Source organism: Polypterus senegalus, chromosome 5, assembly GCF_016835505.1.
Source record: "Polypterus senegalus isolate Bchr_013 chromosome 5, ASM1683550v1, whole genome shotgun sequence".
NCBI lineage: Eukaryota > Metazoa > Chordata > Cladistia > Polypteriformes > Polypteridae > Polypterus > Polypterus senegalus.
In genome coordinates, this window is record NC_053158.1 from 199,861,318 (window position 1) to 199,876,856 (window position 15,539).

Here is a 15,539-nt window from a genome sequence, read left to right on the forward strand (position 1 = left end):
TAACGCTTTTTTTAATGACACATTTTTCATATCAGTTTTGTCAGAAAATCACTTTGTCAGGTTTGTGACATTTGCCATTGTGAGACTGTTATCAGTATATGGAGGAGATATTTGATTTTTAATAACGTTTACTAAGGAGTACAGTTCAATGGACAAGTCAAATTAGTTCACACTTCAAATGTTGCTCACCTGATGTATTAATTTAACAAATCTTTCCTGCCTTTTTTTAAAATATGTCCCAACTTTAGGGCTATCTTTGTAAAATCAGACTTCTCAATTTAAGAATATTAATTGCTATAAAAAAGCTTTTTTTCTGTCAGTTTCAAGCTACCTTATGTAAGTGATGACGCCTTACTGTTTTTTATGCTTATGTATTAATGCACAATTAGTTATTGACTGACTAAGATGAAATTAATACCAACTGGAGATGGCATTGTTTTTGCTCATATACCATTCAAAATGTGACGTTTATGCTTTAGTCAAATTTTAGTTGTTGTACTGAAACTAATCAGCATTACTTTGGTTTTGAAAAAACTTACTAACAATATAAATTTGTGTTTTGTGATTTGTTTTCAGGAATTAATTATGCCATTTCAGTAGTACCACTAATTGCGTATCTCTGAGATTATGCACACTCATTATTGTCAACTATTGTGAAATATAATGTGCATATGTAATATGTTTAATTCATGGGTGTTTTGATTGTCTGTGTAGATTTTATATGTTCTTCCTGTGTTTTCCTAAATGTTAATGTTCACAATGCCGTTAGGCTAGAATTCACCTGCTAAGGGAAATTTCAGTTTGCATAGTATCATTTTATTTTTCTTTTAATATTATAGTTATCAAGCTACAAGCAACAACCAAAGAACAGGGAGATAAAGAACAAGCCATACAAATATTACAAAAAATAGAAATTAAGTTGACTTTAATGCTGGTTTAACTTCATAATGTATATTAACAGTTGTAAAGACAATTTGCATATCACCATCAGAAAAAGAATCTCTGGTCCAGTTGTGAAAACAGGAGAACAGGCAAGTCAGATCTGTTTGTGTGTTCTTGACTCTTCAGCGGTGTTTGTGTGACTTTGTATCGGAGCAAGATGTCCAAAGGTTGGATGGGGTTCTAGCAGCCTGGTTTTGATGGCTACTTGACATGAGAATTCCCATGGACCCCACAATAGTGCACATTATAAAACCAGTACTTAAGTCACAGTACAACATTATTGTTTTTTTTTTTTCTTATACTATGTTTTAAAATATTAAGTATTACAAATTCAATGCTTCATCATATTACAGTTTGTTTAAATTTGACTGAAGTTAAAGTGGAACTCATATAACTAATGTGATTACATGTGGTTAAGAAATCCATTCCCGGGCTCCTGATTACTGGGAGCCTGGGATTCCCTGACATTTTTCATTCCCGGAAACTGGTGTAAATTTCCCGGGAACGGCCAAGCTCGCATATATAATGTGTAAAAGTGTAAAAATCGATCCAGAAATAACAGAGTTATAGTTGAAAATAATTAAGTGGCACAGTTTTTCGGCCCACGGGGTAGTGTGTTGCCGGTTAATTGAGTCAACAACAGACCAGCAGTAGTCATCAGTCTCCCGGCTCCCACTAAGACTGAGCACAGTGAACTGGGAGGAGTCTGCACTCTGCAGCTCACGAATGCTGGGACGGGGCAGACTTCATTGACGTCTGTCAGACAACAGCTTTGAACAGCAACTTGAAATAGCACTGCGTCAGTCTGTTGCTTTCGCATTATCTGTGCCAAGAAACTTGCCATCACAGAATGATGACAAGAAACTGGATGCATCAGTAAAAGCTGAAATGGCGGTGTTTCAGAGCAACAGCAAGCGTGGGCGTTGTTTAGAACAAGTGTATCAGTATCTGATGACTGTGCCGCCTACTTCAGGGAAGGCAGAGCGTGCTTTCTCAGCAGCTGGCGTACTCTACATGAAGGTGCGCTTTCGGCTGGACGACCGCACGCTGGACACGTTGTGCTTTCTACGCTCTTATTACCACAACTAACTAGATCAGGAGTGCCCAATACGTCGATCACGATCGACCTGTAGATCGGAAAGGTAGTGCAGATAGATCGCGTTGCATTCAAAAAAAAAAAAATTTAATGTTAGTCTATCATATATCCTCCCTATGGCATTTTCCACTTGATTGACATACAGGGTGGCCAGTCTGAGATCTCTTCTATTCTAACACACTGGTCATCCCACATGCACCCATACAATCAGATTGTGATTCAGACTGTGAATGCCATGAATGTAATTACCCTGATCTATATGCTGTCAAATAAACGAACCACACGCCCTGGCTTCGCCTCTGACGCTGATGTCTGAGGTTCGATCCCCAAGAGGGGGTGCAGTGAGTGTGTACGCCTGATGAGCCCAGAATTAGGGCGAAACATGTGTCGCGTAATCTTTGCATTATTTGACAGTAAAACTATGCAATATTCTATGATCTGCTTCTCACAACTGAAGAGGGCACCGTGGCGGATGTTTGCCGACTTGCAGACCAACCACAAGCGTTATCTAGTAGGTAACCACCTATACAATCAGATTGTGATTCAGACTACGAATGCCATGAATGTAATTACCCTGATGTACATGCTGTCAAATAAACGAACCACACGCCGTGGCGCAACGTAAAGAGGCTTCGACGCTGACGTCTGAGGTTCGATCCACGAGAGGGGGTGCAGTGAGTGTGTACGCCTGATGAGCCCAGAATTAGGGTGAAACACATGTTAACACATATAATATATCATTTTTAATGTAGGTAGATCATTTCGACCTGGTCATTGTAAAAGTAGCTCGCAAGCCGAAAAAGTGTGGGCACCCCTGAACTCGATACATGTACTTATATGACAGCATAAACTGCTTGTAGATGAGGTTAGTCTTTTATTGGTGTCAACATATTGCAGTAGTTTTATTAAAAATAAGTGTTGGTCATTCTAAAACTGTTCACATGTGAGATGCCCGTGCACTGTGTCATCCCCGGGAGCCCGGGATCCCCTGGAATGACATACAGGATTCCCAAATTCCCGGGAATGGATTCCCTACATGTGATTTTATTACATACCATCATCACAGTTTAATGGGTAAGTGCTATACAGTAACATCTCAGAAATATCCATAGTAATAATGGAAATGCTCCATTATAGTACGTTACACACAAATTAGTAAATTGTCTGGATTGAATTATTGTGAATTCTTTATGGTTTAGAATAGCTGTCAGACAATCTTTAAAAGTATAATGTTCCATATTTAAAATATTTTGTCAGTATATACAAATGTGCATTTAAAATGTTTGAAGGTATATAAATATACTTTACCATGAGGTATATAATTACTTTCACATTAAATAATTAAAATTTAAATCAAAACATTAAAATAAAAAAAAAAATTATTAAATAATTCATTTTAAATTAAATGAATAAAATCAAACTTAAATAAACTCCATATAGAAGTAAAAGATTTTGAACAGTAGGATTTCTGAAACACTGATGAAATTATTAACACTTGGGAAAAATATCCCCATTATACTGTACTTTGTATGCCCTTGTTTAGGATATTATACAGTACATATTTTCTTTTTCTAGCAAAATTTCTTGGCAGCTCACTCAAAGATGAACTGGGCCAATAAGGACGAACACATACTGTTCAATGCATTCGCAGGAACTTGTGAATATCACAGTCAAATATAACAAGCTATTTGAACCAAGGGCCTTCTCATTTTCCACTTTTATTGTATCAGTTTTTTAATTCTTAAATTTGTATAATCAAAAGGATTTGGAGAGACAGTACTAGTTTGTGGAATGCCTGAGGAGTGTATTTTGATATAACAAACCTTATTAATTGAATATTTAATACTAGGCTGTTTTCTTTGATATAACACTGTGAAAACCAAAATGAACTGAAACATCTTAAGTGTAGTTGGAGCCTTTGGTACAGGAATCTCTGCAGTAGAGCAAAAAAATCTGCTCCTTATCTATTATTTAATGCATTGTATCATATTAATGAAAAGAGGTTTTGCTAATAAAATCCAAGTACTTTTATAAAAAGTTGAACTAAACCCCTCTATATGTGTATATGTAAATTTAGCAAAAGCAGACCATGTATGCTTGTAAAGCTATTTAAAATGCAAAATACATGTTGTATGTTATTACTGACATACATTGGCTACTTTCTATAGGTTGCTGTTTTACCAATTCACTATTGTTATGCCTTTTTATTTAAGATTGGCATAAAGGATTATGAAATTGCGCATATCCATGGTTTGTTAAACATTACCTCTTTAAGTAATATTCAGATAATTAATTTAACTGCTGACAAATGTACTTCTATCATCATAGTTTGAACATAATTTATTTTAATCATTCATAATGATACATTTACTTAGATTTAGAAAATAATTAATTGCCACATATTCTTGTGTTCTTAAAAGGAATAAACACTTTTGTTATATTTGGCTGCCATTGGAATGTTATTAAAGACAGTAATAAAACCAATTGTTTTTTTATGTTTTGAATACTTAAGATTTTATTCAAACACACAATTGTCTGCTCTGAAACTTTTGTTTACTGTTTTATAGAATGTACATGAAAATGTATGCATCTTGGTTAACCTGTTATTTAAAATATTTTCAATTTTAACTTTGGCTCAGTAATCAAGTTGTCATTCTGCTGCGTTACAAAAATAGCATTTGTGTTTTGACTGGTAGCTGCTGTGAAATGAAAATCAGTTACTGGACTAAAAATAAAGATAGTGAGGCCGTTCATATACCTCATATGATTGAAAGGGGAATTCCTCCTTCATCATCTAAAGCTGAGTTGCTGCTATTAGATTAGTAAATCTTTTTCCCAGAATCACATTTAAGAATTAATTGATATCTAGAAACAAATATATCTTAGTGAAAATGATACAAGCTCCAGTAGTCTTTATTTCTACCCCCAAAGATATTCATACACTAGCTAAGCTGTGAAGCTTTTGAAAAAGGTGCTGTAGAATACAGAAGACAAAGTAGAAAACATTATAAACATAAATAGTGTTTACAGTCAGTCATGTGAGAAAAATCACACAGCCACTTTTTAAAGCCCTTTCCCTTGGGAACTAAGGCAAAGTGTTTTTTTTTCTGGCAAATGGTAAAGCAAATGACTATGAAAAGAGTTTAACATGAATTATCTTATTGGACTTTTTGTGTTCATACATTTAATAGTAACAGTACATGACTCATTCATCAACAGTTTAGTATACCTTACTAATTCTATTAGCATTTTTAAAAACAATTTCCAAGTCAGTTTCTTAGACAGAATTTTGGAAAATCAGATTCCTTTTTTTTAAGAATACAGTAGAACAGGACAATCTTTTTGCACTTAATTTTCTGTTTTAATCTAATATTTTTGGTTTGTTTTTCCACTTATAAACGTATGCATGTTTCTATAATCTTTCTTTCCTAATCTGTATGCATCAGCAGAAAAGTAGGCTGTAAATTATATTTTAAAATGTTTGAATTTTCATCCAGTCATGTTAAAAGTTTTTCATAATTAAGTTTGGGTGCTTGTCTGTATCTGTATGTCAGTACTTTTGACTTGTACCATTCCCATCTCATTTTCTATCTAGTTTTTTCATACAGATAAGTAATGACACATTATTCTATGATAAACAACTGTTTCCGAGTTGAAAGAAAGATTGTGGGTGACCATATTTTTGACAGATATTACAAAATAATTTCAAAGGTATTCAGGTCATTTCCCACTATGATTAAAGGTTGTGTTTGCTAATCATGGTGCTGAGAGTGACAACATATTACTTGTTGGCCAGGAATCCAAGTAGGAATTCCTCTCTTCTTTGTAATGTGAAAATTACCTTGATCTTGGATTATTTCTAGTAGTAAAAATACACTAACAGTGCAGCATAGGCAAGCCATTTCATCGTCATTAGTTAGCTCACTTACTGAACAGTAGATGAAGGCAGTTTCCAAGAACCCCAAGTTGAGATCAAGAGATCTAAAAGTATATTAACTGCAATCGGTTTACAAATGCATGAATGCACAAACATGGTCTTTATGGAATTTTCAGGAAGGAAAGAAGCATTGGCTCTCAGAAGACAATGTTAAATGCCTGACTAAAGATTACTTGACATCATTTGCCACAGTGTGTTTTGGGCTGAAGAGTCATAGTTGAAGATATTTAGCTAAATTCAATGACAAACATCATGTTTTCCACAGGCTATAAACTTTCTTTGAATAGAACCATCTAAATCACCTGTAAAACATGGCTGAGAAAACCTGATAACTTTGTGGCTGTTTTCTGTTGTTGAGTCAATCACAGTGTAACAAAAAATACTTGAAGTAGTTATCCAGAACACTTGGACACATCCAATATGGACGTTTTGTTGCCCCTTTAATGACCAAGTCAAAATACAGATCTAAATCTTTTTATGGGTTACGTAAATTAAGCTGTACCTGAAGAAAGCCCTGAAAAGCAGCTCTTTGTGGCAGAGTGGGAGAAAAATTCCTCTTCTATACTAATAAAAGGCAAATCCCTCACTGACTGACTGACTCATCACTGACTCATCACTAATTCTCCAGCTTCCCGTGTAGGTAGAAGGCTGAAATTTGACAGGCTCATTCCTTACAGCTTACTTACAAAAGTTAAGCAGGTTTCATTTAGAAATTGTATGCGTAACAGTCATAACGGTCGACAACGTCCGCCATTTTAAACTTTATTTATGGCCCCATCTTCACAAAATTTGGTAGGCGGCTTCCCTGCGCTAACCGAAACCGATGTATATACTTATTTTGGTGGTATGGCGCCACTGTCGGACGTCATTTTGAACTTTCCAACGGTTTTTGTTACCTATGGGCCCGTCTTCAAGAAATTTGGTATGCAGGTTCCCAACACTAACTGAATCCTACTTGCGTACATATATATGTCCATAGCCTGCAGCTCAGTCACCGTGTGAAGCTCCGTTAGGTCCCCCATCCCCACGCCTCCCACGTTGTTGGCTGCCTACCTATATAAGGCCGTCCGTCTCTTCGGTCTCTTCATTCCCTTCCTTGCTTCACCACGGTATTCACATCTACCTGCTATTAACTGCAGCATTTTTATTTAATCCACAGCTTCTCCGCTGTTTTATTGTTCGTTTATTACGATTATAGTTATTGCATCGGTATTTTAGACTTAGTTTACATTGTTCAGGTACCCATTTCCTTTATTGTTCCAACCGTACCCCCATTAACATATCTATCGAGTTGATCACCATCGATCAAAGAACTGTCACTTACTGAGTGGTTTCCATGTCCGGAGATGGCGCCTGCCTTTTCCATTCTCTTTGTTACATATTGCACGGCCATATCAGGTTCACTCTTGATATCCGGAGGAACATTGTGTCTTATGTATTGAATGACTGGGACAGGTTCAAGGTGTGGACTGATGACGGTACAGGAGATAATTAGACTACACAGGAGCACTAGAAGAGTGAAATGCTTAAGCCCTTCACCTATGGATCTGCATGTGAGTTGATGGCTGCCGCTGAATTGTTCGGTTGTCGCTTTCAAGTGTACCAAAATGGCCAAATATTTTACACCTTTGGACAACTGCCAATGCCTCTTAAACATCTTAGATTCACAGGTGACGATTTGAGTAGTGGACACTTTGGTGTTTATGAATGTTTAAACTCTCAAAAGTTGGATGCGAAGTTATCGATGAAACCGGTTGTATGCTTACAACGCTTGACAGATGCTGAATGTCTCTTCAACACAACAAGTCCTGCAAATACTAACGTAATTGAAACAAACCATGAAACTCAAACCGATTATGACAGCAGCAATCCAAACTGAGAGATTTGAAACAAGATTACTGTTCACATGGCCAACTGTACGTTGCATACTCAAGAGTAAGCTCAGCGCACAGCTTGGTCATCTTACAACTGGAGGGCCGAACTGACAACTTGGCTTACAAAGAGATCCTTAACAAATAATTATTGGTATATTTTCCCTCAGTTTAAAAAGGTTTAATTTTCTTCTTAATAAAAATTTTAAGGCAGTACTTCGCCGTTGCAAAGCGTGGGTGTTTTGCTAGTAGCTAATGAAGGCAACTGGTTTGTTTTGCCTGTTGATCTGTATAAGGGGTTTACGTTAGTTTCAGATTCCAAGTAACTTTTTAAACACTAATGCTCAGTAACTGACAGGTTAACATTTGTACAGCTGGTGAAATTAGTCGTGTCGCCTTCACCTGTTGCACGTCTTCATTTTATATGACACTTAAAAAACAAAACACCTGCAGGTGTTAGCGTCTGTAAAAGGATGAGTCTCCTACTGAGAAATTGGAATTTTCTGATTGGCTTTGTGTCCTATCTGTGACCTGTGCAAGAGCTAGAGTGAGTTTGGCTTTTGCTGTTCTCTGGCTTGCCCTGCGGTGGACTGATGCCCTGTGTTGGCTGGGATTGGCTCCAGCAGACCCCCATGACCCTGTAGTCAGGATATGGCGGGTTGGATAATGGATGGATGTTGTCTGGCTGAAATGTTTTTGACACATTCCTGAAGACTTTTTTTCTTCCTGCTGTTGTAGCAAGAGGGAAATATATGTGGCGATGATTGCTCCCAGTTTTCCATGGAATTCTCACTTCAGCTTTTGTCTCTCAAGTAAACCAGGTCACCCAGCTCCACAATCTACCTGTGGCAGGCCAGGTTTTAATGAGACTGAGGGAAGAGATTCGTAAAATGTACTGTACTAGGTGCATGTAGCAATGGGTGTGTTTTTTTCATTGACTGCTGAAGAATACAGAGAAGATTTAGTTTGTTAAACTGGAGTTTGCTCAGTATATGATAGTGACTTTTTTTATGTAATAATTTGTTTCTGTATTATATTTATGGCAGCACATTAAATACAAATAGGTCTTCATAGCTTGCTTTTTGAAATTGCTTTATCCATTGCATATTTCTTTTTCACTTTTAGTTTGTGGATCCCTTGTCACCATGGTACCATTCTTGATGGTGGAGGGGCACACCAATTTTTTTGTCTCTGTTTTTACTGGCCTGCACATAATCCTTACAAGCATAAATCGAAAAATGACACAGCAATGTCTAGATTTGTATGACCCTTACCTTCCTTAATTATGTATTTACAAAAGTTATGCTAATGAAAATGTTCTGCTACTGGTATATTTTATTTTCACAATATGATGATTGAATATCTGCAGGGTATATATGCTTATTTAAAGGAATTAACTTGGCTTTTTCACTCAAAATATATGTACATATTCAAATAAAGCATGATGTTAATCCCATATCCGCTCTGTTTAAGATTATCAACAATTTCCTCGCAGTTCTGCCTTGAGCAATTCTAAATGCAAAACCAGTTCCACTTACTGTACTTTAAAGTTTAAATACATCCTGCTTTTCTTTACGGTAGAATTATGAGAACACTTGCTTAAACATTGACTAGAAAAGCTGTTTTCTGAAAACATTTGCACTATTTTGGAAGTGGGTGTCATGCTGGCATAGTGGCTAACACTATAGTCTCATAGGTCCAATTTCCTCAGTTTAAATCCTGTGTCTGATCTTTATCTGTAAGGCGCTTGCACATTTTTCCCATGTTTGTATGAATTTTCCTAATGGTTTTCAAGTTTTTTCCCACATCTGTAAAAAGATATGTGGCAGGTTTGAGAATGTTATGTTATTCCTAAAGATTTGTGAATACTTTTTGTGACATATATAATATTTCTAGTCACATTAGACTGATGCATTTCACTTTGTGCTTTCTTGTGCCTCTCTCCTCTACAGCATTCAGTATGACCAATGTTCATCAAGATTGTTTCATAATGTAGAAATTTTAGTTAAGCAAACCCTCCTTGAACCCAAAGGATTGTGTTGCAAAAAATGCATATTTTATAGAGTTTATGCATGTATGGAGTATGTATGTATATGTATGTATGGAGTTTTTCTTTTAAGGAAGGGAAAAAAAATGGTCATCCCAAGTTTGGATTGATAATTCTGAGGATTGAACATTTGTGGTAATCCTATATCTTAAACAATTTTGCTGAAAAGAATAGTCTAATACTAGGCTCACCTGCCTTTTAAGGTGACCGACTTTTAAGTTGACCACTTCTTAAGGCAATTCAATATGTAGATCAATTTGATATTTTATACAAACTCATTAATTTGGTTATATTGCATTTGAGCGGTATTACTTTATTACTCATAGTTTATTTTTGTGATGAAATTTAAACTTTTTTTCTATATTGAGGTCGCCCTTTTGAACCCCCCTGATATTTACTACGCTGTGAGACATTTGTACTCCATCAACATTAATTATTTCCAGAGACATAATTATGTCTATTTTTCCAGTGCATCGCGCACAAAAGCAAGAGAACGATGGGAGCACCAGAACTCTGCTCACATCATGTCGCCGCACCGTAAGTCTGTGATAAGCGGAATACGCACGCTTTCCACTCACGGGACGGAAGGACAATCCCGACCGCTTTTATATAGTAAGAAAGAAGAAGAAGATATCGAACAGTCTGGAGTAGAAAATCATCTTTACCTGGAAAAACGAAACTACAAATCCCATCGTGCATTGCAATGGACGGGCGTGTGAAACTCCACGCCTGCATAGCACTCACGGGACGGAAGGACAATCCCGACCGTTTTTATATAGAAGGATTGCACATGTTTATGTATATATTGTACCTAAAATAGAGACCCGTAAAGATTAAACTACTGTAATTCACTTCTGCCATGTTTTGAACCAAGGCAACAACAATATTTATTTATAGAGCACATTTTCATACAAACAGTGTAGCTTAAAGTGCTTTACAGGATGTCAAAGAGAAAGTTACTAGAAAAGAAAAACACATAAGATTAGGCAAGAATATTTATGAATAAGTAACAAAAAATCTATACAATTTTATAAAACAGATATATAACTGTTAGAAGAATATCATCCTTATATACAATATCATAATGTAGATCTCCAAAGATGAGTCAGGTGAAGTCTTTATATTTTAGAACTCTTCTAGTAATAACATAACATAACTCATGTAATGTAAATAAAGAGTTTGGGAGCTGGGGCTTATCCAATCAGTCCTGAGCACGAGACAAGAACCAACTCATGAACAACCACGCTGAGACAATTTGAGATCACCAGTTAACCTAATGTGCATTTTTGGAGTATGGAGGGAAATCTGGACCAGTTTGCAATATTAATTTTCATACATTTTCTATTGGGTGTTAGTTCTATAGATAAAAAGAAAAATATTTAACCATGCTGCAAATTTATTTTGTATAACAGCCTAAAAATAGACCAGTTTGACTGTATATGTCAATAAGTTCATCAGTTGACTGTATCCCTTCTAATCATTGTAATTAATTGTATAATTGTGATTTTTTTTTTTTTCATGTCAACTGTTCTCAAGTTTTCTTCATTTTCAACATTTAGAATTTATTTTATGTTTCACCCCACTTTTTTTATTATCAACAGATGGTTCCTTCTGTAAACATGTTGGTGTTGATTGTTTATAAATGACCAACTTTCCAGTCTGTTAAAGATGCATGTATGTTATAGTGGAATTTCCTCCATAACAGCATAGGTGTTTAAAATAACATTGTATTTCCTATCACCATGACATACATGCTTAGATGTGGTAGTAAGGGGCTTGTCATTTTCTAAGCCTTCCTGTGTAAGCTTGTACGTTGCAGCTTTCATCAGCCCACACCTAGGGTCTGTTTGAAAATGTAATTTTTTTTTTTTTTATTCTTGTTTACAAGTTTGCCCCATTAAGAAGAAAATTACCATTTTATCCTTTTAACTTTTTGTCTTTGCCTTTTATTTTCTACTGACTGTCATCAGTACAGTAAATGGAATTCATTGGAGGATTTGCTGAAGATAATCACTGAGTATGGAATGCCTTCTTGTTTCCAGCTCTACCTCTGGGGTGAAAAAAAATTTAAAAAGTCACAAATTTCAGGAGTAATAGTAACACTTAAATGATTATGAATTGAAGATGATTGTGCACTTGAGCCTGTGAAATGTGTGTATAACTGTGGACAGGTTTTACATTGATCATTCTTAAGTGTTAGATTTTATGTCCATTTGTTAGGAAGGACAATTATTATTCGATTGTTTTTCATTTGTATCTTCATGCTTGTTTTGAGAAGACAGGTTAGCATTACATAGCAAATCTGCAGTAACATCTGTCAGTTTATCCTCTTAACCATTAAACAGTTTATGTGGTTTTACAAAATATAAGTTCATGTTAATAGTGATCATTACAAGTACAAAAACAGCAGTGGTATCATGCAAGATACAGAATAAAACATGTGCAATTTCAGGTTAGAACAGTTTAAATTGTTTATTCATTTGAGTAAAAAGATTCCAACCTTCGATTAGTTTATCAACTATCAAAGGATTTTCACAATAATAAAGTACAATGCAAACTGGGTCAGGTACAAAAACTATGACCACTGCATTCTTTTCTGTCAGGTACTGTATAATATTCATAAATGAGCATACTAACTGATAAATAATCAAGTGAGGAAACTCAATGTTGCATTTCTCATCCCCACTGCAGTGTTAATTTTGTAGATAAAAACTAAAATGAAAAATACTCCTCAATGACATTTTTTCTGTGACAAAATTGAAATGAAAACTAAATACAAACGTGCCTTTAATGATGAAAACTAAGACAAATGCTTTTAAAATCATTGTTGACAAAAACTAAAGAAAACAAAAATGTTAAAAACAGACAAAAGTGGTCAGAAATATGAACCAACTTTAATTACAACTTCTTCTTCTTTCTGCTGGCTACAGGGGGTCCTTGGGTTACAACGTCTCGACATACAACGTTTCGATTTTACAACGCTCTCTTCCATAAAAACTTAAAGCAATTGAGACATGGGAAGGAATAAAGGTAAGGACTTTTTTTACACTCATTTTTTCTGCTACTACACTACAGTGTACAGTGTATTTATGTCCTTTTTCTGTGGCTTAGTTGTGTTTTTATGTTCTAGATTATGATTTTGCAAATGTGTTAGGATAGATAAGTGACTTAGGCTAGGGTGTTCTTGGACTTACACCAAAATTCGGGTTACATCACTGTTGTAGGAACGGAACTGTGTCGTAACCCGAGGACCCCGTGTATTTGACTTGCCCACATCATTGATGAAATCATCTCCATTTGTTAATACTAACATAAAATGTATTTAGGATTTCAGTACTTGAAGTGCTTAGAGTGCATTTCCCAATTAATACAATACGTACATGTACAGTTACAACTAATTGACTACAGGTAAATTTTGTAAAGCCGGATTTGCACACAGGCTAAGCAGTAGCAAAGTTTGATCTCTCATGTGGGACACTTTGGAAACAGCACAGCAAGTCAGCAAAGGCTCTTTTACAAGAGTTCCGAAATATTGGATTAACGTAAAAAATTTGAGTCATCTGTTAGATGTTACTCTTTAATGAGTTTTTTAACAAGCTATTAATGTAAATATAAATCTTACAATAGCAAATGTTGCAAACCTAACAGTGTGACAAACCAGATTTTAAAAGTATTTTGTTATAAAAACAGTTTTTAAGGGTTTAAGTATCCTAAATTTTTTTGAAATTCTCTATTCAACAGTACAGATGTAATAATGTTTACATTTTTATTTTTAGCAGCATTTTTCATTTGCTGAAGATAAAATATAAATTTAGAATGTGCACATAGTCAGATAAATTACATAGTCCACTCTTTATAAACCTGAAATGCCCCCCAAGATTATAACATCAGCCTATTTATTGTTATACTAGGTGGATCACTATGACTTATCACATATTAAAATTCAAGAATGTCAATACTAGTTTACATAGATGACAGTTGGGTAACTGCTTGACGGATATAGCACTATTTTAAATCTGCTGTTATCTTTAGCGTTTAAAACTATTGTTGTGCTCTCACTGTCATAGTTTTTGAAAGTGAAAAAAATCATTTACTGTCATAGCTTTGTGCTGTATGAAAGATGTATTTTCTACATTAAAAAATGGTTAAAACGTATTTTCTGGACGGTTCATTTTTGTTGTAAGACCTTGTCTTTTTCTATGAAAAAGATTAAATGTGTGCTGCTTGGTCTAGCCTTTTTTTTTTGGTAAAATCTTATAGAAGGGTGACTAAGGCAGGATGAAGGCCAGAAAACTGTGATGACAGACTAGAGCTGCCATTCTCTGACCAAAATCTTTGGAATAAATCTTTTCTATACCTACTCTTCATTTTATGTTCAGTAATCAGTACATGGGGTTTGGTTTATTAGTATACGTGTTAGCATAATAGTTTAGAGGTAACAGTATATTCTTTGCGTATTCAAATGTTAAACAAGATACCCATCTGTTTTTGACTGACTAATTTACTTTTAGTTGACTAATACCAATTTACTTTTTCTTTACTAAAATTAATTTACTTTTTGTCAACTAAAACTAACTATAATTAAATGACTAAAATGTAGCCAAAACTAAAATGCAATTTAGTCACAAGACTAAGACTAAAATTAAATCAAAATATCTTGTCAAAATGAACACTGCCCCACTGTATGTCAGGTGTCTAGGAAAAACTGAGAATTGTTCATTTGTTGTTGTGATAGTAAGTAAGTGGTACAATTTTTCAAAAAGCTTGTGGTTATAATACAAATGAATGTCGATTTTGAAATGTAAAAAAGTGAAATATCTGTTTTTATATAACAACATATTTGGTTTGTTATAGCATGAATAGTAATGTTAGGTTCCCTCACACAAATGTACAGTATTTTCATGCAAACAAATGAGGATACATAATATGACCCTGGAAAGTGGGTAGGTTTATACAGAAGCTTGATATATGTTTATGTTCACAATGTGAAATCAAAAATATATTTTTATTTTTTAGGTTGGTATCACTGGGAAGATCGACAACAGAAGTTATGATGGATGGTAAAGGTTCAAATCTCCAAATCTGTAAAGACTGCTAAGATAATTAAAAAAATATATTTTTATCATTGTGCTGAAATAGTTTGTTGTATTTTAGAAAACAACTTGTTTCCTTTTTTAACTACATTTTCAATTTCTTATTGCATTTTTTACATTAAATGTTTAATTTAGAATTCATGAAATAAAGTTTATTTTCTCTTTGTATATTGTAGACTGTATATATATTTAGAGCAGTTCCCTTCTCTCTGTGTTTATATATGTACAATAAAAATACTTAAGGGATGTCAGTCGAACATTCTTCAACAGCCAGCAATAATCTACAGGTGATCCTTCAGTGTCTTACAAATTATTTTGTTACAACTTAAAAAGAAATTAACTTTAGTGTGTTCATGCTTATTTAGTTTGTTAATAATACAATTCATATTATGCTGAAGTTGTCTATGTATGTACAGAATACACACCTCCAAGAGCTTGTTTAGCCATCATCACTTTTTTCAGACTACAGTTCCATAATCTTGAAGTTTCAGGAGATTAGACAGGACAATGTTATATGTGAATTGCACATTTTTCTTCAGAGTTCTGGTCTCAT

At 34.7% G+C, this 15,539-nt stretch overlaps 1 long non-coding RNA gene across 3 annotated transcripts in view; it reads left to right on the forward strand.

Annotated features, from left to right (window-relative positions):
• The window catches only part of LOC120529803, a 104,534-nt gene extending 89,465 nt beyond the window's left edge, over positions 1-15,069 (forward strand). Inside the window, exons 5-6 of one of the 3 annotated variants that reach the window (XR_005633808.1) lie at positions 12,824-12,923; positions 14,910-15,069. This is a non-coding gene — a long non-coding RNA (uncharacterized LOC120529803). The remainder of the gene's footprint in view (positions 1-12,823; positions 12,924-14,909) is intronic. The other 2 variants (XR_005633807.1, XR_005633806.1) reach the window with 2 other exon arrangements.
• The last annotated feature ends 470 nt before the right edge of the window (positions 15,070-15,539 follow it).